We start from the raw sequence: 26,722 nt of genomic DNA, 5'->3' as shown, positions 1-26,722 counted from the left end.
GATAGTGCAATGGCTACACTCTCTTTGTTGACAATTTCAACCATGCCGGCGCTACTCAAAACGCAGAAATAAAATATAAAACATGCATTACCTTTGACGAGATTCTTTTGTTGGCACTCCAATATGTCCCATAAACATCACAAATGGTCCTTTAGTTCGATTAATTCCGTCCATATATATCCAAATTGTCCATTTATTTGGCGCCGTTGTACCAGGAAAAACAGCCTTCAATTTGCGCAAAATCACGACAAAATATCTAAAAAATGACCTCTAAACTTTGCCAAAACATTTCAAAGTACTTTTGTAATACAACTTAAGGTATTTGTAAACGTTAATAATTGATCAAATTGAAGACGGGTCAATCTGTTTTCAATACAGGATATCAACAAACTCACGGTACTTTTCAAGTCTTGCTCAACTCTCAAACATAAACACACGACGTCACTCCACTTCCGGGTCAATATCTTTCTCAGTTGACTAATGAAAAACCTTAACCTTTTTCCATATAATGGCGACATCCAGTGGAAGCAGTAGAAACTGCGTGGATAGTGATTAGAATTCTGGTGTGCCCATGATAACTCATTGAACATACAGGAACTTAACAATAAAAAAGTTAGTCCTCAGGGTTTTGACTGCTATATAAGTTCTGTTATACTTACAGATATGATTCAAACCGTTTTAGAAACTTCAGAGTGTTTTCTATCCAAATCTACTAATAATATGCATATCTTATATTCTGGGGATGAAATTGCGCACGCTATTTTTCCCTAAGTGAAAACTCTGCACCCTATCCTCAAGAAGTTTAAGGTGTATGTAAACTTCCGACTTATGTAAACAATACATAAGTGTGCTCTGTGGGTGTCACTGAGTAGGCTGACACCAGGGTAGTGGGTTCAATTCGTACGGGGATCAGTAAATAAAAGTACGAGAATGTTTGCACTCATACATTAGGAATATCTTCCTAATATTTACTTGCACACCCTTTTTCCTCAGAACAGCCTCAATAAGTCAGGGCATGGACTCTACAACGTGTCGAAAGCATTCCACAAGGATGCTGGCCCATGTTGACTCCAATGCTTCCCACAGTTATGTGAAGATGGCTGGATGTCCTATGGGTAGTGAACCATTCTTGATACACTCGGGAAAACTGTTGAGCTTGAAAAACCCAGCAGCATTGCAGTTCTTGACACACTCAAATCGGTGTGCTTGGCACCTACTACCATACCTCGTTCAAAGGCACTTAAATATTTTGTCTCTCCCATTCACCCCCTGAATGACACACATACACAGTCCTTTAATTAACCTTTCTCCTCTCCTTCATCTACAATGATTGAAGTTGATATAACAAGTGACATCAATGAGGGATCATAGCTTTCCCTGGATTCACCTGGTCATTCTATGTCATGGAAAGAGCAGGTGTTCCTAATGTTTGTACATTCAGTGTAATTCGCTTTGGATAAGAGTGTCTGCTAAATTACAAAAATTAAAAAAAATGTATGCCCCAATACAGTTATGCAGTCAAATACATCCACAGTGGAATTTCATTGGTTTTTCTGTTTATTGTTAAATTCATTTAAATGTAAATTATGTAACAACATTCCAATGTTTTTTTTTACAATTATCTATTCCAAGTATGCCATGATTACTCAATTTGTATCCGTTTAAATCTCTTTCAATGAGGGACTTTCCTTTTGAAGTTGAACCGCAAATTCCACTATTGTGGCTAATTGTTATTGCAGCTAGCTGATCATAGGTCAAAGACACGGGGGATTTTGATGCCCTGTCATGAGGTCATCACACTGCGCCTTACGTTATACAGATCTCAATGACTGGAGATAGACTGTCCATTTGTGGATTTTTCATCACAAACCCGCTGAAAAAGAGTTTTTGATATCCAAATGCTCATTCCACAGTTGTAAATATTGTTCACAAATTGTTCTACATTTGTTCAAATGGTACTTTTATTCGTGAGCAATGCTGAATATATTTACAAACCATATTTGTTACTTACGCTTAACATGCATATGGATGATGGTATAACTTGTGAAATATTTTTGAAATATTCACAGATCATGGTTTTATTTGATTTAAAAAATAAATATTCACAGATCATGGTTTTAGTTACAGTAGATCCATGTGTGCATAATTAAGATGAATGTACACACAGATCGTGGGACATTATACAGACAAAATATCAACACTATTTTACCACCGTAGTCTCCCGTCAGACCTTATATTCAATTTTGTACAATGTTGTGCACGTTAGCTACGGGTGTCGTTCATTTAGAGGCGCGTGATATCCAAGATATAGTTGGCTACATTACTTTTTTTGATGACAGCAAGAATAAATCAAATAGAACGATTAGAACTTCGATAAATTAATACATTATTATTATTTTTCTTGCTTCGGTTTTTGGTAATTATTCCACCACTTCTAATACCCCAATCAGACTGAATAATGCACTTGGATCCTGAAGGGGTGAAAAAACACCCACACCAAGAGAAAGGATTTTGAAATGGTTGCAGCAACCCCAAAGTGCAGTATCACTGCAAACGAGAGTTTGACACCCCTCTATTCTGAATATGGATGCAATAGACGAAAAGCCAGGCTATTCACTGAGACAATGAACTCTAGTCCTTCATTCCATTAGTGGTCTACTGGAGACCACAGACCACAGAGCATTGTTAGACCGTGTATCACTCTCCGAAGCGGATGTAAAGCCAATGGTAGGTCTTGGCAGTACTTTACCTCATATTAAACACAGCTAATGGTTGTGCTGTTAAAACCTCCCAGCATATTGTTGTTGTGGTGGAAAGTTAAGTCCCTGTGGATCTGAGCAGCCATATGAGACATTGTGGTTTTGGCTCTTTATGTGGAAGTGCATGTGTGTGAGCGTGCAAGTGAATTCCTCTCCAAACAATCCCCTGTTTTGCATTCATCCATAAGCCGTCTGAGTATGTAGTATAAAAACATATACAACAACAATCTGCTCTACAGTACAGTAGTATACTGACACGTACCCATTTGAGGAATGCAACACTTCAGTTAGCTTAGTGAATATGCTTTATATTGCTATGCTTTATACACTAAGTTGGGAACCCCTGGTCTATATATTATTTATATTTTATTCTGTTATATTAATTTGTACTTTAAAATGTATGTGTCTTGACTGTGATCAGGGCAGGTTAATTTAAGTGTGTCTTGTCTGTGTAATTAACAAAATAAGAACTACTGATTTAATTTGGCATAGCACAGCCATGTAGCCTATAGGCTGCACAGACCGGTAACATAAATAAACTCAAAATATGCTATTCTATTCTTTTCCAAATACATTTTATTAGTATTATAATGTTTTTTAGGACCTGTCTAATGCAAATTAATAAAATATTTCTTTGTGATGGTGTATATTCAATGGATTCATTAAAATATATGCCCACCCACATTGACACACCCCTACTGCACTCACGGTGCCGACATGCGTACGGGATATGTAAAAGGCTTATCCCGACAAGAATATGGTAAAAAAAAACTACAATTTTACAGGCAACATACCGTAAAGTCTGTCTGTAAAGGGTAAAACACTGGTCTGCCCAGTCCATCTCTCTGTCTTACAGCTTGATTGGGCTAAACAGGGTTTGCTTTATTTGACGGCCTTATCATATCTATCACACTGACCTCACCTTTCCCCTCTTCCCCCCTTCAGTCGCCGGGTTACTGCAAAGGCAGCCTTTCCACTGAGCTAAAAAGGGGAACGGTAGAAAGAAGGGTGAGATGCTAAGTGTGGTGTCTGACCTCTCTGTGTCAGTGTCAGCTGATCTGGCCTCTCACTTCTCTTCTGTCTCTGGTGAGTCTGCATCAAAGCCCCCCCCCCTCTCGCTCTTTCTCTCTCGTTGTTTTCTCTCACTCCTCGCTCCATCCCTTGCTTCTCTCCTCTCAATTCTCTATCTCTTTCTCTCTCTCCTCTCTGTGCTCTCTCTCCGCCTCTCTGTAGTTTTATTCTTTTTAATGAAATCTATTCTTTAATTACTGCCACCATCTTCTGGTACGCGTCCCCCACTTACATTATAATTTATTTGCCTTTCAAGTGGGCACTTAAAACGTCTCTTTAACCATTCACCCCAGAGCGGTCTGCACTGAATGGAGAAGACTTAATTTGGGTCTCAACAACCACCCCCCTCCATCCCTCACCCCCCATCTGCACCCTGCCTCCCTCCTCCACCCCCCACCCCCTTTATTTTTCATTCTAATTTCGCTGTTTGCTTTTTTGTCTCCCCCGTCAATATGGGCCCTGTAGTTTTTTGTCCCCCACCCCCCAAGTGACGTCCCGAAGGAGCTCTGTTCCCCCCCAATCCACACAACTCACACAGGCTTTTGCATATTCCTTCTTCCCTCTAGCCCTCTAGTCCTTTGTGAGATATTGTTGCTGACCAAATCTAAACACACTAGCATTGAGAAGACCCCCACAGAGTACCTGAGACCAACTAAAGACCTCAGAAGACTAAAACCACCTGAATTGGCTTAAATTGCCCTTCTCTAGCTGCATCATTCCCCTGCTCCAGATTAGATCCTCTGATTAATACTGCCGGCCATTCGTAAGCATGGTCGACAGGATTAAGTGGCTATTGAAGAGGAGAAAAGAGAAGTCTTCTGCCCCCCTTCCTTTTTACAAGGAGCATATCCCCCCTCTTCTCTCCCTTTCTTCTCGCTCTCCTCCTCCAGGCTAAAAAGAAAGCCCTATCTATAAATATGATCTCTCAGATAGGGCCTTGGAGGCTGAGGGAGACTGCAGTGACAGCGGAGAGGCTGTTTCCTACTGTAATTAGATATATGTGATCCTAATCATTTAGGCCATTCATTAGGGCTAATTGTTTGAGCAGCCCGAGCGACAGAACAAATAATTAAGATGCGACGCATACGTGCTGTTTGCCATAACTGTGATTATCGGGTGTGACTGACTGACAAAACAGTGTGTGTGTGTGTGTGTGTGGTTTATCATACGTTCACGAGTGTGTTTTTGTGTACTTGTGTGTGGGTGAATAAAACATGTTCTTACTTCTAGGCAGCAGAGCCTATCTAAACATGGCTAAATTTGACTGATTGTGAATAGCTGCCTGTCTCTCCATGACTCTGTGGTGTTTGTATAGCCTAAGACTCTCCTCTGTTTGCTGAACCAGCCTCTGATTCCAGGACTAGGCTAATGAGTAGCACACACTATGCAGATTTGCTGTGTTGTACAAATCTTCATTACGTTGTGGACCTTTAAATCCCTCCCTTGCACACAAGCGTGCATACACACACACGCACACATGCGTCCACAGCCGCACGAGTACACACACACACACACACACACACGCACACACACTGTCTTTAAAATGTGCGTTCAGCATTTGTGTCTGTTTGTGATCCTGTCACTGATGATGGATTTCAAAAGCTCCTCATTTCCCAGTTGCAATGTAACTTTCCCATGATGATGATTTTAATAGATGCCTCGTTATTTCCCAGGCAACTTTTTAAGAGTGTTTCCCAAACAAGCATGTAGAGAGAGTATTCGCTAAGTGCGTCGTTAGACCGTGTGTTGATACTGATGGGATCGAAAGAAAAGCGGCGTTACTTTTGGATTAGCTTTCTCCATGAAAATCTTACCTTAACATTAGATATTACCACCGATGGTGGCAAATAGGCTATTTAGGCGGCTTATTGTGCTTACCCAATAATAATGCACTGAATCACAGATTGGGCACATCATTGCGCACATGTTGTCACACATCATGAAACGCATTGTGGCTAAAATTGCAGACAGTAGCCTAGTCACAAAATAGAACTCAATTGATTAAACATGAAGTGTATTTAAATATGATTGAAATCGCCTATATAATAGCAAGAACCCCCTCTGCAGTTTAGAAAATGCTGTCATAATGCTGTGCTGAATATCCTATATATACAGTGCCTTACGGAAGTATTCATACCCCTTGGCTTATTCCACATTTTGTTATGTTACATTCTGAATTCAAAATGGATGAAGTGGAGACATTTTTTCTCACCCGTCTACACACAATACCCCATAATGACAAAGTGAAAACATGTTTTTAGAAATTGTTGCAAATTTATTGAAAATGAAATATGGAAATATCTAATTTGCATAAGTATTCACACCACTGAGTCAATATTTAGTAGAAGCACCTTTGGCTGTGATTACGGCTTTGAGTTGTCTTGGATATGTCTGTATCAACTTTGCACATCTTTGGGGATTTACTCCCATTTTCCTTGCAGATTTTCTCAAGCTCTGTTAAGTTAGATGGGGAGCAGTGATGAACAGCAATCTTCAAGAGATTTTCAATGGCATTCAAGTCTTGCCTTTGGCTGGGCCACTCAAGGACTTTTACATTCTTGTTCTGAAGCCATTCCAGCATTTTTGTCTGTATGCTTGGGGTCATTGTCCTGTTAGAATCCCCCCCCCCCCCCCCCCCCCATGCTCTTAGTCCTCCACGTGTCTTTTTTCAAACTCCAGGCCTGCTGTCATGTGCCTTTTTCTCAGGAGTGGCTTCCGCCTGGCCACTCTCCCAAAAAGCCCAGATTGGTGAAGTGCTGTGGAGACTGTTGTCCTACTGGCAGGTTTACCATCTCAGCCAAGGAACTGTGTACTTCTGTCAGAGTGGGCATTGGCTTCTTGGTCATGTCCCTGACCAAGGTTCTTCTTGCATAGTTGCTCAGTTTAGTCGGACTGCCAGCTTTCAAAACTAGAAACTGTTTTATAACCTTCCCCAGATATATGCCTCATCACTATCACTAGATCTCTGAGATCTACAGACAGTCCCTTGGACTTCATGGTATAGTTTCTGATCTGATATAGAGAGGTGTGTTTCTTTCTAAATCATGTCCAAACAATTTAACTGGCCATAGTTGGGCTCCAACAAAGTTGTAGATGAAATTGGATGCACCTGAGCTCAATTTGGAGTGTCATAGCAAAGGTTTGTGAAATACTTATGTAAATTAGATATTTCTGTATTTAGTTTTTAATACATTTGCTAAAATTTCTAAAAACATGTTTTCACTTCGTCATTATGGGGTATTGTAACACAGCAAAATGTGGAATAACTCAAGTGGTGTGAATACATTCTGAAGTCTAGGTTTTCATTTGAAGCACAATTTCATCCTTCACTAGTTCGCAACAATTGCAAATACTTTGGCAACTTCGTATTTGTCGTCAACTTCATTCTGAAGTTATCGGCAGTCAGAGTCAGACAACCTAAACATCTTGATTCTATGTGAATAAAGTGACGCGGAAGGGCAAAGAAGCATCTAACGATGCACTTTGGCTGCTCTCGGAGTGCTCTGGATTACACGTGGATGTGCAAAGGTTTTTAAGCGGCAAGTTACGAACAAAGGCTCTGGGAAACACCTTGGCTACTAAAGATACGTTGCAAGAAGGTTCTAACGATGATCTTAACGCCACGAATGCTCTGGGAAACAAGGCCGAGATCAACACAGCTCATCCACTTCAATGGAGAACCAAAAGGAAAACAGCTGGGGGGGTTTTCAGCGAGGTGCAGGGAAGGAAACCAGAACTTTCACTTAATAAACTATCAAGAATGTCCTTTTTGTATGGGTCGGAATTCTGTGGCAAGGTCATTGTCAGTGGGATTGTAGGAAACACAGAATGGGATCCTAAAAACGTAAAAGATCCACTTCTAAAGTGTGTTGAAGCATGCATGTACAGTATATTTAACAGTACCTGGCAGTTAATTGTTGGCCTACTGTGAAGTTACGAAATAAAAATTATTAGTACTGAAGCGTGTATGTTCCAACATGTAGGCCGATGTACATTTACATGACCCTGTGTTTGTTTGACGGACACACTCACTGGCTCCTGTCCGGGGCTTTACCATGGTGTCATGGCGGATGTCGCAGCCATCACGTAGCTGGTACAAACTTGAGATATGTGCCGCGGCGCGCCGTGCTCTACTGCCCTGGCAACAGCGAGAGGAAGCTGAGGAAAATGGCATCGCTGAGCGGCCTAGACCGTGCCGTACTGGACTGTGACGATGGAGTGGCCCTCAGCAAGAAGGTATTGCTAGACACACACAGGGTGTGCACACTGACATACATGCATCACCCACACACACTCGTATCTCGCATGACACACACACCCAGCCATGGGCACAAACACACACACAGGTACAAAGTCACATACAGTATTATACTGTACACTTGCACAATCATCTCCACACACGCTCTTATGACACAAATGCGATCATAGGCACACACTCACAGACACACACTCCCTAAAACACACTCACACACACTTGGCTAAAATCTTAATTCCAGCTCTCACCCTCGGTCAGCCAGGTGCTGCCAGGCCTTAATCAGCAATGAATGAGAAAATTACCTAAGTGAGATGCTTAAAACAAACCAATTTCACACCATTACAATACCACAAAGGCCCCTCTATCCCCCTGCCTTTAAAAGAAGGTGACCACGTCCCACTGAGTCCCCACTGGGCAATCAGCAGGAAGCCAGCAGATGCAGCAGGTTAAAAAGCATTCTGATCCTGCCCACACTGCCTCCACACTGCCTCCACACTGCCTCCACACTGCCTCAACACTGCATCCCCATTGCCCCCCACTGGCCTCCCCTGCCTGACCGCAACCGCCCCACAAGATTGTGATTGGTTAGAGAAGAGAGAGGAGAGGGAGATAAAGAGAAGGAGAAAAAGTATTTTTAAGTCATGATAATAAAGATAATTGATATGGCTCGGGACTGTCCTGTCGAACGAGGACAAAATAAAAGACAAATAAAAGATGAGTAGTGTGACTGACAGGCTAAAAAGCTGTAACCTGTGAAGGATGTCAGTGTTTAGAAGCAAACAGTCTTCTGTCTTCATTGTGTGGGGGAGGAAGAGGAGGGGGAGGAGGAGAGGTGGAGAGGAATATGGTATGGTAGCAGACAGTCATTCAGGCCTGTGAAATAACACAGAACTGTGGCGCTGTCACGGAGCGACAGGTTCTTGTCTCCATCTGGAGCTGATTGAGAGGTTAGAGAAGAACAGCTAAGATGCTCTCTCCTGTTATGTAGCCCACAGGAGGATCCTCCATTGAGGAAGGTGTGGATGGTCCTCCCCTGTATATTTGAGGAAATATTACAAATAATGAAATATATATTTGAAAGTAATCCTTGTAGCTCGCGTCCCTTTCTCAAGGATTCAGCACTCCATTTTTAATTAATAATAATTTTTGTAGTGAACCTGTTGTTTGATCTTTTCACTCCAAATATAACATTATTTGCTGTCGAGGAGAATTGGTTTTCATGTTGACATTATTTTACCACTAAAAAACAAACAGATACCAGTGAGATTCACTATATGAAAGTTATCTTTTGATTTGATAAAACCATTTTACTACAATCAATACAGCTTCTGCCTGTATGGGTTACATCTCTATGGAGAATATTAGGTGTGGTTGATCTGAGGAGAGGAAAATTGAATTTGGGACAGGTAGCGATAGGGGGCTTCTTTCGGCCAAACGGAAGAGCGGTGTACTCAACATAATTCAACACAGTGTACTCAACTCAAAAATGTACCCTCCCTGAGTCCCTGCCAATTCTTCCAATATCAACACCACTTCCACAGCTCCGGCACAGATTAAAACAAACACACACACAGCCGACCCTGGAAAATAGATTTGTATTCCAAGAATTCCCTTTCTAATCCCATTAGTTTTACCCCTTCTGATCTGGCTAGGGGCACTAGCCCGATTTAGAGAAAACTTGGGAGAATGATGTATCTTGCTATAGAGAGCCGGCATTTAAAAAGTACGCTGATTGGCCAAATGGTGACGCTATTACAAGCGATTGAAAATGCAAACTTTGAAAGATCACACCCCTCACTCCGTTTGATCTAAATGGACAAAGGTCTCTCAACACAATATTTTCCAGACTAGTACCTAAAACAACGCTATTGACCAATAAACATTCACGTGGGCGTGGTCTGGCACATAAATGCCTAAATTTATCAGTCAGGGGGAGGGTGTTCTGTTGCCTTGTTTATTTGCTAGGTTCATACTGTGTAATGTAGAAATTAGCTATTAACTCTGAAATAAAAGGCACCTTTTTCTACCCGGCTCCCTCTCTTTCACTTCCCACTCTCTCAGCTGCTTTGTGCATTGTGGCAATTGGATATCCATGGGGGTTTCGTTGTATACCTTCAGACAGGCCGCTTGTTTTTCCTATGGGGCTAAATTACACTTGTCATGTGTGCATGTGAGAGTGAGTGTTTGAGAATGTGTGTATGTGCTTACGTGTGTTTACAGCACTCATACGGGCGTGTGAGTCAGAGTGTCAATTCAAAAATTCACATCTAAAAATGGGCATCCATTTTCCACCGGCAAATAACGCTCCAGAAATGATAATGACATTCTGCTATTGATTGCTTTCGTTCTTTGGGTGGGGAATCTATCCAATCTGTGGAAGAGTCTTAAAAGTGGTGAGTGAAAGAAGACAACAGAAGACACATTGTCACAATGATCACCTTTGAGAATCAACCAAGCTCACCGCTAACCTCCTGTCATTATGTCACATCGTAACACCAGAGCGCTAAGCTACCCGGCTTTCCTGTGTGTCTCTTTGTCGGCGTTGTTAGCTACTGTCGCTACGCTCGCCCTCGCTGCGATTACCTTCACCATGACAACAGCACAGCGGGCCTGTCGCCGTGCCAACCGATGCCAGGCCCCCGCGCTGCCCCTGCTCTCGCCCGCCTGGTGCCCGCCTGACAGACGGAGTGAGAGAGAGCTGCCCAGAGTCTGCTAACTGCTACCCTGAGATGAGAGGAGAAGGGGATGAGAGGGGGAGAGGCACAAAGGGCTAGAGGGAAGGAGAGGAGGGGGGAAATAGTTGGGGGGAAGACGAGGCTGCACTAACACTCTTACACATATGTGTGGCGGACTGGGAAAGCCATTCACATGGTGGATTATTTTAATATAGTTCTGTAAACTACAAACGGTCCCCAATCCAGACCTGTTTAAATCACTCCAATATCTTTATCAGAAGTTATGAGCTTTTCAAGTAAAAAGTAAGGAAACAGTATTCAAGGATTCCATTCAAATTCCATTGAGACATGCGAGAAAAACATCAACACTCAGGCTTGATTGTTTCAAGAGAGATTGTCACTATATTTCATATATTTGCATTAAATAATCATTACTATAAATAATTATTATACTGAACAATAATATATCAATATATTTGAATTGGAGACTAAATAATTGACATTTCAGTGCGATTATGAACATCAAATAACAAATAGTTTAAAAGAAACACTTACTAAATATATACAACACTGGATGGCATGAAAGATGAGGCCCAAAATAATAACAATAATGATGATAATAATAATAATAATAATTTAAATGGCAGGAACTGGTACTGGAACGAGTTGCATATATCTCCATGGCCAGGTGGAACAATCTCATCTGCTGAGAGACATTAGTTTGTTATACAAGCATCTGAAAAACAATACAATTGCTCTCAGCAATACAAAACAATCACACTCAACAGAAATATAACTATGTAGAAAGGCAAGTAAAATTGTACAGTACTAGTGTGCAAACGAGCAAATGAATTGACTGGGTAGTTTGGTGTGTTGACTGCAACCTGGTGTTGTTCAAGGCCCGGATGGCAGTGGGCTGGAAGGATTTCATTCTTATTGTTATTAATGAATTTGACTAGGTTGTTTTCTCTATGACAAAAAACAGAAAGAGATCTCTAACACACACAAACGCAATCTACTTAGGTCATCATTCAAGTTTTCTGACAACTCCATCATTTTAGCTAATTAATTGTGATCATTAAATGTCCTCTGTCTTTCTCTCTGTGTTTGTGTGTCAGAGGGAGAGGCTGTCAGAGTGACACATGCGCGCGCACACACACACACACACACACACACACACACACACACACACACACACACACACACACAACACACACACACACACACACACACACACACACACACACACACACACACACACACACACACACACACACACACACACACACACACACACACACACACACACACACACACACACAGCACTGGCCACCAGATCCATGAGCCTGACCATTCCTTTCCCCATCTTCACCATCTTATTTGGGTCGACAAGAAAGTAAATTGTCATGGAGACCCAAAAGTTTTAAACACACACACATACTGTACACACCCACACACAGAAAGAATGGTCTCTCTCCCTCTTCACATGCGTGTGTGTGTGTTTCTAAGTAACCTCTATCTCTCTCTCTCTCTCTCTCTCTTTCTCTGAATGAATTTGCATACAAGATACAAGGTTGGTGGTATTTGTTTACGGTACAGCATGGTAGCTCTGAAGTGCAACGAATATACATATATACCCCAGACTCACCTCATACAAACATTCACCCACATGCATTTAAAAGTAGCCTACACTACCGTTCAAAAGCTTGTGGTCACTTAGAAATGTCCTTGTTTTTGAAAGAAAAGCACATTTTTTGTCCATTAAAATAACATCAAATTGATCAGAAACACAGTGTAGACATTGTTAATGTTGTAAATGACTATTGTAGCTAAAAACGGCAGATTTTTTTATTTATTTTATTTTTATTTATTTAACCTTTATTTAACCAGGTAGGCAAATTGAGAACACGTTCTCATTTACAATTGCGACCTGGCCAAGATAAAGCAAAGCAGTTCGACACATACATCAACACATAGTTACACATGGAGTAAAACAAACATATAGTCAGTAATACAGTGAAAAAAAATAAGTCTATATACAATGTGAGCAAGTGAGGTGAGATAAGGGAGGTGAAGGCAAACAAATATATGTATAAATAAATAAAAATATAAAAAGGCCATGGAGGCGAAGTGAGTACAACACAGCAAGTAAAATAAAAACTAAAAAACACTGGAATGGTTGGTTTGCAGTGGAAGAAAGTGCAAAGTAGAGACAGAAATAATGGGGTGCAAAGGAGCAAAATAAATTAATAAATAATACAGTAGGTAAAGAGTTAGTTGTTTGGGCTAAATTGTAGATGGGTTATGTACAGGTGCAGTAATCTATGAGCTGCTCTGACAGCTGGTGCTTAAAGCTAGTGAGGGAGATAGGTGTTTCCAGTTTCAGAGATTTGTGTAGTTCGTTCCAGTCATTGGCAGCTGAGAACTGGAAGGAGAGGCGTCCAAAGGAAGAATTGGTTTTGGGGGTGACTAGAGAGATATACCTGCTGGAGCGCGTGCTACAGGTAGGTGCTGCTATGGTGACCAGCGAGCTGAGATAAGGGGGGACTTTACCTAGCAGGGTCTTGTAGATGACCTGGAACCAGTGGGTTTGGCGACGAGTATGAAGCGAGGGCCAGCCAACGAGAGTGTACAGGTCGCAGTGGTGGGTAGTATATGGGGCTTTGGTGACAAAACGGATGGCACTGTGATAGACTGCATCCAATTTATTGAGTAGGGTTTTGGAGGCTATTTTGTAAATGACATCACCGAAGTCGAGGATTGGTAGGATGGTCAGTTTTACAAGGGTATGTTTGGCAGCATGAGTAAAGGATGCTTTGTTGCGGAATAGGAAGCCAATTCTAGATTTGACTTTGGATTGGAGATGTTTGATGTGGGTCTGGAAGGAGAGTTTACAGTCTAACCAGACACCTAGGTATTTGTAGTTGTCCACATATTCTAAGTCAGAGCCGTCCAAAGTAGTGATGTTGGACAGGCGGGCAGGAGCAGGCAGCGATCGGTTGAAGAGCATGCATTTGGTTTTACTTGTATTTAAGAGCAGTTGGAGGCCACGGAAGGAGAGTTGTATGGCATTGAAGCTCGCCTGGAGGGTTGTTAACACAGTGTCAAAAGAAGGGCCAGAAGTATACAGAATAGTGTCGTCTGCGTAGAGGTGGATCAGAGAATCACCAGCAGCAAGAGCGACATCATTGATGTAAACAGAGAAGAGAGTCGGTCCAAGAATTGAACCCTGTGGCACCCCCATAGAGACTGCCAGAGGCCCGGACAACAGACCCTCCGATTTGACACACTGAACTCGATCAGAGAAGTAGTTGGTGAACCAGGCGAGGCAATCATTAGAGAAACCAAGGCTGTCGAGTCTGCCAATGAGGATGTGGTGATTGACAGAGTCAAAAGCCTTGGCCAGGTCAATGAATACGGCTGCACAGTATTGTTTCCTATCGATGGCGGTTACGATATCGTTTATGACCTTGAGCGTGGCTGAGGTGCACCCATGACCAGCTCTGAAACCAGATTGCATAGCGGAGAAGGTGTGGTGTGATTCGAAATGGTCGGTAATCTGTTTGTTGACTTGGCTTTCGAAGACCTTAGAAAGGCAGGGTAGGATAGATATAGGTCTGTAGCAGTTAGGGTCAAGGGTGTCCCCCCCTTTGAAGAGGGGGATAACCGCAGCTGCTTTCCAATCTTTGGGGATCTCAGACGACACGAAAGAGAGGTTGAAGAGGCTAGTAATAGGGGTGGCAACAATTTCAGCAGATAGTTTTAGAAAGAAAGGGTCCAGATTATCTAGCCCGGCTGATTTGTAAGGGTCCAGATTTTGCAGCTCATTTAGAACATCAGCTGACTGTATTTGGGAGAAAGAGAAATGGGGAAGGCTTGGGCGAGTAGCAGAGGGGAGGGCAGTGCTGTTGTCCGGGGTAGGGTTAGCCAGGTGGAAAGCATGGCCAGCCGTAGAAAAATGCTTATTGAAATTCTCAATTATAGTGGATTTGTCGGTGGTGACAGTGTTTCCTATCTTCAGAGCGGTTGGAAGCTGGGAGGAGGTGTTCTTATTCTCCATGGACTTTACGGTGTCCCAGAACTTTTTTGAATTTGTGTTGCAGGAAGCAAATTTCTGCTTGAAAAAGCTAGCCTTGGCTGTTCTAACTGCCTGTGTATATTGGTTTCTGGCTTCCCTGAAAAGTTGCATATCACGGGGGCTGTTCGATGCTAATGCAGAACGCCATAGGATGTTTTTCTGTTGGTTAAGGGCAGTCAGGTCAGGAGAGAACCAAGGGCTATATCTGTTCCTGGTTCTAAATTTCTTGAATGGGGCATGCTTATTCAAGATGGTGAGGAAGGCATTTTTAAAAAATGACCAGGCATCCTCTACTGACGGGATGAGATCAATATCTTTCCAGGATACCCCGGCCAGGTCGATTAGAAAGGCCTGCTCGCTGAAGTGTTTCAGGGAGCGTTTGACAGTGATGAGTGGAGGTCGTTTGACCGCTGACCCATTACGGATGCAGGCAATGAGGCAGTGATCGCTGAGATCTTGGTTGAAAACAGCAGAGGTGTATTTGGAGGGCAAGTTTGTTAGGATGATATCTATGAGGGTACCCGTGTTTACGGAATTGGGGTGGTACCTGGTAGGTTCATTGATAATTTGTGTGAGATTGAGGGCATCAAGCTTAGATTGTAGGGTGGCTGGGGTGTTCAGCATGTTCAAATTTAGGTCGCCTAGCAGCACGAGCTCTGAAGATAGATGGGGGGCAATCAGTTCGCATATAGTGTCCAGAGCACAGCTGGGGGCAGAGGGTGGTCTATAGCAGGCGGCAACGGTGAGAGACTTGTTTTTAGAGAGGTGGATTTTTAAAAGTAGAAGTTCAAATTGTTTGGGAACAGACCTGGATAGTATAACAGAACTCTGCAGGCAGTCTTTGCAGTAGATTGCAACACCGCCCCCTTTGGCCGTTCTATCTTGTCTGAAAATCTTGTAATTGGGGATGAAAATGTCTGAATTTTTGGTGGTCTTTCTAAGCCAGGATTCAGACACGGCTAAAACATCCGGGTTGGTAGAGTGTGCTAAAGCAGTGAACAAAACAAACTTAGGGAGGAGGCTTCTAATGTTAACATGCATGAAGCCAAGGCTATTACGGTTACAGAAGTCATCAAAAGAGAGCGCCTGGGGAATAGGAGTGGAGCCAGGTACTGCAGGGCCTGGATTCACCTCTACATCACCAGAGGAACAGAGGAGGAGTAGGATAAGGGTACGGCTAAAAGCTATGAGAATTGGTCGCCTAGAGCTACTAGAGCAGAGAGTAAAAGGAAGTTTCTGGGGGCGATAAAATAGTTTAAAGGAATAATGTACAGACAAAGGTATGGTAGGATGTGAATACAGTGGAGGTAAACCTAGGTATTGAGTGATGATGAGAGAGATATTGTCTCTAGAAACATCATTGAAACCAGGTGATGTCATCGCATATGTGGGTGGTGGAACTGAGAGGTTGGATATGGTATAGAGAGCAGGGCTAGAATCTCTACAGTGAAATAAGCCAATAAACACTAACCAGAACAGCAATGGACAAGGCATATTTACATTAAGGAGAGGCATGCTTAATCGAGTGATCAATAAGGGTCCAGTGAGTAGAGGTTGGTTGGGGTCGTGGCGATCCAGACAGCTGGCCGGGTATATGGCTATCGGTAGCAGCATAGGATGGAGGTCTGTTTGTAGATACCTCGTGCGTTTCCGTCGGTAGGTTAGTGGGGTTCCGTGTAGTGGGGTTTTGTTCAGATAGCAGCCGATAAGACAGCTAACGATTAGCGGGCCTCAGATGAGCGTTCAGGTAACGTCGGGACGGAGGTGCCGGTTGGATAAATCCCTCGGGCAGATAACGTCGGCAGTCAGTCGCGGCAGTCAGTCGTGAAGGCCCGGTGGGGTTCCGTATCTGCAGCAGCAACAAAAGAAACGGGTCCGGATGGTGATGGAACTCTTCAGCTGGCTAGCTCCAGCATGATTTGAGTTTGCTCCGGGGTCGACGTAAGCCAATAGTCACACGGTTTGCAGCTAGCTAGCTGCGAAATCAAGGTGCAAGTGTCCAGAGCCTGCGGCTGGAATCCGGGGAAACTGAGAGAAAAAAGTCCCGGAATGCTCCGGTCCGAGTGGCGTTGCACAAAAGTGCCGGTAGATTATCGAGCTAAAGGAATAGCTGATGACCACAAAACGTGGGCAGCTGAAACACCAACGCTAGCCAGCAAACCGGCTAATTTCGGGGCAGCTACAGATTAGCTTCTGGCTAGCTATCGGAGTAGCTTCTGGTTAGCTTTCAGGCTAGCTTCTGAATTAGCCCCTGGCTAGCTTCCACGATGGATTTTCAGATTGAGGTAAATAATACTTTTTGTAATTGGTGAAGCGGGTTGCAGGAAAGCTTTTGCAGGAAAGCTTTTGTAGTTGAGTTCTTGGATAATAAAATAAATAAAAGATATGCGAAGAAAAGGTGTAAATATATATATATACAGGACACGACACGACAATACGGAAAAAGACGTCTGAACTGCTAAGCCACCTTGGAAGACAGTTTATGGAATATCTACGTAGGCGTACAGAGGCCCATTATCAGCAAACATCACTCCTGTGTTCCAATGGCACGTTGTGTTAGCTAATACAAGTTTATAATTTTAAAAGGCTAATTGATCATTAGAAAAGCCTTTGCAATTATGTTAGCACAGCTGAAAACTGTTGTGCTCATTAAAGAATCAATAAAACTGGCCTTCTTAAGACTAGTTGAGTATCTGGAGCATCAAGCATGTGTGGGTTCGATTACAGGCTCAAAATGGCCAGAAACAAAGAACTTTCTTCTGAAACTCATCAGTCTATTCTTGTTCTGAGAAATGAAGGCTATTCCATGCAAGAAATTGCCAAGAAACTGAAGATCTCGTACAACGCTGATCTGAGTTAGACTAATTCAAGCTGACTCGTCTGTAATTCTCCTGGCTGCCTCCTAAAAACAATGTGAAAACGTGCCTGGTAATTGATTCATATTGGGCCGGCCCGGGTTTATGATTTGCCCAACATTGTAGCCTATATAGACCAACGCGTGGCCATTGCTTTGGTGAGAGAGAGAAGCACACCTGTATCTCACACAGAACTAGAATGAGATTCACTTTCTATGATATCTCTCCCTCGCTCTACCCTGACAGATATGAGTCTGCAACTCTCATCTCTCCAGTGTTGCACTTCGTCATTTATTTCCTTGTAGAATCATAGCCGCACGAAGGGTTCTGGACGTGTCGCAGCAGCAACACCCTTGATACATTGAAATAGATTTGCTAAAGTTAAAGAATGTCTGCTGTCTGTTCAGAAAGAAATGAAATAATATCGAATACTACACCAGGAGTAGACCTATAATTTAGCCACAGATGATCAATATTTAAAAAATGGTATTGCCTAGCTGTGGATTGTGTGTAGCCCAATCACTAGGCATGCCTACAGTCGGGAGCGCTCTTCAAATCTGTCAGTGAATGGTATGCAGCCAAAACAGGCTTTCGCAACATTTCAAATACAATCACGGGAAAATACAGGTTGGAAAGGAAATGGATCCTGCTGAAAAGAGAAGACTAATCTCTCTGTAGGCTACCAAATATGTTATTACCTTCCAAATAGGCCTATTGAGCGAACAGCATTGCTTCACCAAGTAAAACAAGAGAGAGATACGTTTTTGGCACAAGCTCATCATTGCCGGTGAGTGAGCTGAGCATCGTTGGGTGAGTCAGTGAAAGTGGAAAGCATTTTTAGGACTATAATTCCCTCCTCATATTGTACAATATGTGTGTCTCCACACACCGTCGGTAGGTCTAGGCCAATGATGGATTGAAGAGGGTGTTTTTATTGGTCTCAGAAGCTCAGTATGTCAGTGTCAAAGTAACCTGTCATTTCGATCATTTGTGAGGTATTAACAAATATTCTGCGAAGGTCTCCAGTCCTCAAAAATGATGTAGAATTGCATGAAATGTGTTTATAAAGGCCACATTTCTCCCGAACCCTAGGCTACATTGTTTGCTACAAATAAATGCCTCTACTCTACTGATTTATGCCAGTATACGAAAGCGATGATAATGCATGCATTGCTTTATTATAAATGTGTTTTTTTTATGCGTTCTGTTGCCTCAGAGCACCCCGGGTCACTCCCCTCTCGGGCTCACTTTTTTGTTTCGACACCTCACAATTTACAAATTAAGCACTGAGGATGACAGGAGCCCGATCCCAATTCACAGCCCTTCTCGCCTGCGCACTAATTTACACCCCCCCAAAAGACGTAAAAGCATTGGATTGGTGTAACTGTATTGGTAGACATTTAATCTACAACTATCCAATGCTTTTACATCATTGAGGGGAGTGAAGGCCAGGGACCGTGTGCAGCAAGAAATGGGATATGGCTAAAAAAGGACAAAAATATTACCAAAGCTACCTCTAGCTTCCAAAAAGTTTATGATAGGATATTGATTGCTTCTACCGAAAATCTAAATGAATCTGAACTGCTGAAATGACTGCAATACTGTTAATACAATGTATACATTTTCTCCAGCTAATAACCACAGCTCAAGGCAAGCAAATTCAATCAGTGAAATAAGTTTGAACATTAGCTCCATTACTTTTTGACTAAATTAATATCTGACCACTTGTGTTCATAACGGCATCGATAATTGTAAATGACAGCTTTACTACATCTTGACAGCTTTACTGCATTACTATCTAGCGAGCTAATCATTTTGTGGGTCTAAACCAGCCTGATTTCATTGAGCCGACCGTAGCATGTTAACTTGAGTGGGCCAAGTCACCTGCGACACTCACAAGGGGAAGTTTTAGCTAGCTTTTTCACATTGCATTGGGCATGCTAGCTAGCTAGCATTTTTCATAAGATATGTTTACAAGAGAATCAAGTAAAGGGTAAAGTGTCCAAAATAACCAAAATCTCAATTTCCACAAAAACAAATATTCGTTGAATTTTTCCCTTTTTCCCTAAATTGAATGGCGCCAACATCTGAATGGTTATAGTAGGCTGCATCATCATATCTGTAAGATCAGTGTGGAGGAGGTGGAGGGCAAGGTGAAACCCTGTAGTGGATCTGACGGCTACACCTGTAATCTCTCTCTCTCCTCTCTCTTCGTACCCTATTGGCTAGCATCCCTCCTGGCATCTCTCTCTCTCTCCCCTCTCTCTTCGTACCCTATGGGCTAGCATTCCTCCTGGCATCTCTCTCCCTCTCCCTCTCCCCTCTCTCTTCGTACCCTATGGGCTAGCATTCCTCCTGGCATCTCTCTCTCACCCGCTGGCCTCCCCCCTCCTCTCCTCCTCCATCCCTCCCTCCTGACTCCCCTCCGTCGAGATTCTCTGTGTAATCCCTGGAAGTTTGGAACTAATGAACTAACTGCTGAGCCTCTGCCACGGAGCCTGGTCCCAAACTGTACTGTACTTCACACTCCATTTCCTTCGCCAGATGGTAGGATGCACACACCTCTCGGATGCACACACACACACCGGCGCAGGCACACATACACACAAACAAAGACACAGGGCCCACACACAAGCATGGACAAATGCTCATTCACGAGCACGGATACACAGACATAAGCATGCACAGACACAGGCATAGGCACAGACACATATATGCAGACGCACACACACACACAGGGCTTTGGCCGGCAGGGAGCACCTCTCTCACTGGAGTGTGAAAGTGGACGGATGTTGTTTTCCTTGCCCATTTTTATGGTTTAGAAAAACACTGACTCTGAGATATAAAATGGCCCTGGTTCCATTAGCTTAGAACAAGGCCGTAGGCTATGGGCACAGACCATGGGTGAGGATATCTTCGTTTAGGTGTGTGTGTGTGTGTGTGTGTTTGTGTGTATGATATTTCTGTTTCATCTGATCCACTCTCCTGCAGGTGGTGGTAGTGACTGGCACACAACACAAACACATAGAACATATCTCTAGCTCTGAAATGCATATACACACCTTTTTCTTCTCTCTCTCTCTCTCTCTCTCTCTCTCTCTCTCTCTCTCTCTCGCTCTCTCTCTCACTCACTCACTCACTCACTCACTCACACACACTCACACTCACACTCACACTCACACTCACACTCTCACACTCACACTCACACTCACACTCACACTCAGCTTTATTAGCTACAGGTTAGGTTGTGCACATTGAATAGGCTACACACACCTCTCTCCATATCACCCCTGTCTCCATTCCCATCAGCTGCATTACTATGTGTGTCTATCCTTAAATGTGTTACTGTATAGTGTCGGGAAATGCGTGGTGTAATTCCCTGTACATTCTCCCTTCTATCTGTTTGATTTAATCTGTTATATGGAAAGACAGTTACTGTTTGGTGTTAGCTGAGTTGTGTGTATATCTAGTTTTGCTTAAATCATGATGACCTTTATTGCATAGTTATAAAATTGCTATGGATTGCACATACAGTAGCTTTACAGTTGGATATTGGATAATAAAAGAATGTCTTCTCAGAATTCATTTCGATTGTGCTTAATAAGTGCGTTGGCCACACATCCCAGTTTTCAGTTTAACATAAACTATGCAGCCTACTGTCATCAAATACATGACCTAAATTGAATGCACATATTGTTATTCCGGAGAAGAAGTTTGAGATGAATTCTAAACGTAAGCAGAGTCAAATTGGGGATCAATCCTAGGATTGAGCGCAGACTACAGGAAACGGAAGGGCGAGCACTCCCCCATCCACGTAGATGGGGCTGTAGCAGAGCGGATCGAGAGCTTCAAGGTCCTCGGTATCCACATCACTAAGGAATTAACATGGTCCACAATAATGTTCCCTCCCCCCAAAAAATCAGCACTGAGCAAATTTTAGGTCTGTTGAGCGCAAACTTGAACGTTGTGAAAATGCTGTGCAACTTCCAGCACGCATTTACTATGAACAGTGAGGCTGTACCCGCTTTAAGATCGTTTTAAAAAAAACAGTGGTTAAGTAGGCTTCTGTGGCTATTTGATCACACCAGAGTGGCCTACCATCAAAAACGACGGAGAAAATGCATCCCATAACATTTTAACATGGAAATAAATGTGCTATCGTTCAGCCTACATTAGCAGCCAATGTGTGGTGTTCATTGTAGGCCTACATTGCATGAGGCTTTTGAAAAAAACATGCAGGACTTGACATTGACCTGTTATCCACATGTCCGTCAGTCAAGGGGGGTGACTGAAAATGTTGTTGTCTTGTTTTAAAAAATATTTTTTTTTTTCTCCCCAATTCCGTGCTATCCAATTGGTAGTTACAGTCTTGTCTCATCGCTGCAGCTCCCGTAATGAACGAGAGAGAGAGAGAGAGAGAGAGAGAGAGAGAGAGAGAGAGAGAGAGAGAGAGAGAGACGTGCGTCCTCCGAAAAACACAACCCAACCAAGCCACACTGCTCATTGGCACAATGCCCACTTAACCCGGAGCTAGCCGCACCAATGTGTCGAGGGAAACACTGTACATCTGGTGACCGTATCAGCGTGCACTGCACCCGGCCCACCACAGGAGTCGCTATTGCGCGATGGGACAAGGACATCCCTGCCGGCCAAACCCTCCCCTAACAAGGACGACGAGGGGCCAATTGTGCGCCGCCCCATGGGTCTCCCGGTCGTGGCCGGCTGCGACAGAGCCTGTACTCGAACCCAGAATCTCTAGTGGCACAGCTAGCACCATGTTGTTGTGTTGATTGATGCAAGAATCCACTTGACAACATAAAGTGCATCATTTTTCCCATACCATTACTACAGAGAATCCGACAAATTATGCTATTCTCTGCCTATTGGCTACTTAGCTTATTCAAGCCTGTCTCAAAATGCAGCACTGCCCCTTTAAGACAAGTAAAAAGCTGTCTTTAACTGACAGCTTTTTAAAGATGTCTAGAAATGCACATGTTTTGTGCTCTTGTAGGAAGCAATCACTCCCCCACTGCTGACTTCAAATGATCTATAACTGGGCTAATAACTCACTAACTAGCAAAGGATATGAACAAATGATCTATAACTGGGCTAATAACTCACTAACTAGCAAAGGATATGAACAAATGATCTATAACTGGGCTAATAACTCACTAACTAGCAAAGGATATGAACAAATGATCTATAACTGGGCTAATAACTCACTAACTAGCAAAGGATATGAACAAATGATCTATAACTGGGCTAATAACTCACTAACTAGCAAAGGATATGAACAAATGATCTATAACTGGGCTAATAACTCACTAACTAGCAAAGGATATGAACAAATGATCTATAACTGGGCTAATAACTCACTAACTAGCAAAGGATATGAACAAATGATCTATAACTGGGCTAATAACTCACTAACTAGCAAAGGATATGAACAAATGATCTATAACTGGGCTAATAACTCACTAACTAGCAAAGGATATGAACAAATGATCTATAACTGGGCTAATAACTCACTAACTAGCAAAGGATATCAACAAATGATCTATAACTGGGCTAATAACTCACTAACTAGCAAAGGATATGAACAAATGATCTATAACTGGGCTAATAACTCACTAACTAGCAAAGGATATGAACAAATGATCTATAACTGGGCTAATAACTCACTAACTAGCAAAGGATATGAACAAATGATCTATAACTGGGCTAATAACTCACTAACTAGCAAAGGATATGAACAAATGATCTATAACTGGGCTAATAACTCACTAACTAGCAAAGGATATGAACAAATGATCTATAACTGGGCTAATAACTCACTAACTAGCAAAGGATATCAACAAATGATCTATAACTGGGCTAATAACTCACTAACTAGCAAAGGATATGAACAAATGATCTATAACTGGGCTAATAACTCACTAACTAGCAAAGGATATGAACAAATGATCTATAACTGGGCTAATAACTCACTAACTAGCAAAGGATATGAACAAATGATCTATAACTGGGCTAATAACTCACTAACTAGCAAAGGATATGAACAAATGATCTATAACTGGGCTAATAACTCACTAACTAGCAAAGGATATGAACAAATGATCTATAACTGGGCTAATAACTCACTAACTAGCAAAGGATATGAACAAATGATCTATAACTGGGCTAATAACTCACTAACTAGCAAAGGATATCAACAAATGATCTATAACTGGGCTAATAACTCACTAACTAGCAAAGGATATGAACAAATGATCTATAACTGGGCTAATAACTCACTAACTAGCAAAGGATATGAACAAATGATCTATAACTGGGCTAATAACTCACTAACTAGCAAAGGATATGAACGAATGTACAAATGTGCACATGTCGCTACATGTAGCTCTCGCTTTGATCTCAAAATAAGTGCATCTTCGCACGACCGCTCATGCTATAAACACAGTCAAGTTCAACGTGAATGGCACAGATCCATATATGGCAATTTTCTATTTGCATATAGGCCGACTGCAGCTCTGATTGGTTTTGGCGCACCTGTCTGTGTAGAGTACATGACCAAGACCCTTCTCCCCCGATTGCTCAGTTTGGCCGGGCGGCCAGCAATAGGAATTTTTGGGTGGTTCCAAACTTCTTATATTTAAGAATGATGGATGCCACTGTGTTCTTTTGGACCTTCAATGCTGCAGAAATGTTTTGGTACCCTTCCCCAGATCTGTGCCTCGACACAATCCTGTCTCTGAGCTCTACGAACAAATCCTTCGATCTCATGGCTTGGTTTTTGCTCTGACATGCACTGTCAACTGTGGGACCTTATATAAACACGTGTGTGCCTTTCCAAATCATGTCCAGTCATTTGCATTTACAACAGGTGGACACCAATCAAGTTGTAGAAATGTCTCAATGATGTTCAATAGAAACAGGATGCACCAGAGCTCAATTCCGAGTCTCATAGCAGAGGGTCAGAATACTTATGTAAATAAGGTATTTTTTTATATATTTTTTTATACATTTGCAAAAATGTATAAAATCCTGTTTTTGTTTTGTCATTATGGGGTACTGTGTGTAGATTGATAAGGATTTGTTTTATTTAATCCATTTTAGAATAAGGCTGTAACGTAACAAAATGTGGAAGAAGGAAAGGCAGCATGTTTGAAAAAAGTAACATTGGTCGGCCTATTTAAGTGTTATGTGTTACATTTTACAACATTCATGAAAAAGTAATGTCTCAATGCAGGATATTAAGCAGGGGGATAATACGTTAAGGGAAATTAAGGTTCTAAGAAACACCATGATCTACTGTTGTAACGATCTTCGTCGGGAGAAAGAGAGGAGGACCAAGATGCAGCGTGGTAAGTATCCATTTTAATAAGGATACTTGAAACAACGAACAAAACAATAAACTGACAAAATAAATGAAGACGCAACAGTCCCGAACTAGAGAACACACGAACAGGAACAATCACCCACAAACCACAATACAAAACAGGCTACCTAAATATGGCTCCCAATCAGAGACAACGACAAACACCTGCCTCTGATTGAGAACCATATCAGGCCAAACACATAGAAATAGACAAACTAGACAAACAACATAGAATGCCCACTCAGATCACACCCTGACCAAACAAAACATAGAAACATATACAGCAAACTATGGTCAGGGCGTGACAACTGTACCATTATTCACCACAGAGACAATGTTCACATTTAAAGAGAGCACAGTTTACAGTAGCACCTCCACCAGGGTTGGGCTCGATTCCTTTTCAATTCAGTCAATTCAGGAAGTTAACAGAAATGACAATATCAATTTATATTTCGCCTTCTATGAGAAAAAAATTATAATTATAATTTCTGTTTACTTCCTTAATTGACATGGAATTGAGGTTTACGTCCTGAATTGTGATGGAATTGACCTCAACCCTGACCTCCACTGATAAAGTACATTGTAAGCCCCAAAATCAACTTGGCAGTCGTAGGCCTATTCAAGTTATGTGTGTTACAAACAACGCTTGAGAAAAGTAATGATGGCTCAATGCATGACATTAACCCTATCAGTCCGGATACCACAGCAAAAATGGCTTCTCATTAATCTGACTTTCATTTATCTGCACGTCCAGCCCTTATATTTAGCCTCACAGTGTTTAAGTGTTTAACCATTGTATTTTCCGGACAACCTGGGCTACAATTAGACCACAAAACAATTTGACAAATACAGTTGCTTTGATGAGTTTTATTGACAAATGTCATTAAAAAAAACAAGGTCCACCAATGCAAAAACCTGATAAAAATACATGTATATGAAGTACATAAATAGTTTGCTAACTGGGATATGAATATCCAACTAGTCAGTGACAACTGTGTGGAGTATGTAGTTTGTGACAGCAACAATGTTAGCATGTTACAGTATTCAAGACCTGGGATTTCCTATGCTTTTCTAGGTAGAAGAACCCCTTACCGTCTAACGACTCTTGTGTAACTTGTGAGCGTCATAGAGAAAAACATGTTACATGTGTATGTTTGCGAGAGTCTCAAATTTTCCCAGATCATTTTTAATAGTTTGTAGCTCAAACCATTCGGACTCCACAGAGATTTTTGTAAAAATAGAGGTTCAGAATAAGTTAGAGGAAAAACAAAAAGAAATGGAGGGTCTTATTCAAGAACGATCCAGTGTAATATATTATAAAAACAAAGTGAACTGTATGGAATATGGGGGGAAAAGCACCAAAAAAAATTCAATCTTCAACATAGAAATTCTACCAAAAAAAATGTACTGAATCATGAGTGACTCCATCAATCACTCATGATTCACCAGACAATATTTTGAAAGAGGAAGTAAAGTACTTTAAGCATATATTTTCGTTTCAGTCTCCTCCATCTCCACTAACCGAAGCTAATTGTATGGATTTTTTCCTATTAATAATGTACACATTTTTTTTTTTACAGAAAGACTCATGTGAAGGCCAAATTACAGAGGAGGAACTTCTTGATGCAATTGGGGCCTTTAAGTCTGGGAA

This window comes from Salvelinus alpinus, chromosome 14 (genome assembly GCF_045679555.1).
Source record: "Salvelinus alpinus chromosome 14, SLU_Salpinus.1, whole genome shotgun sequence".
NCBI lineage: Eukaryota > Metazoa > Chordata > Actinopteri > Salmoniformes > Salmonidae > Salvelinus > Salvelinus alpinus.
Note: the sequence above shows the minus strand (reverse complement) of the source record.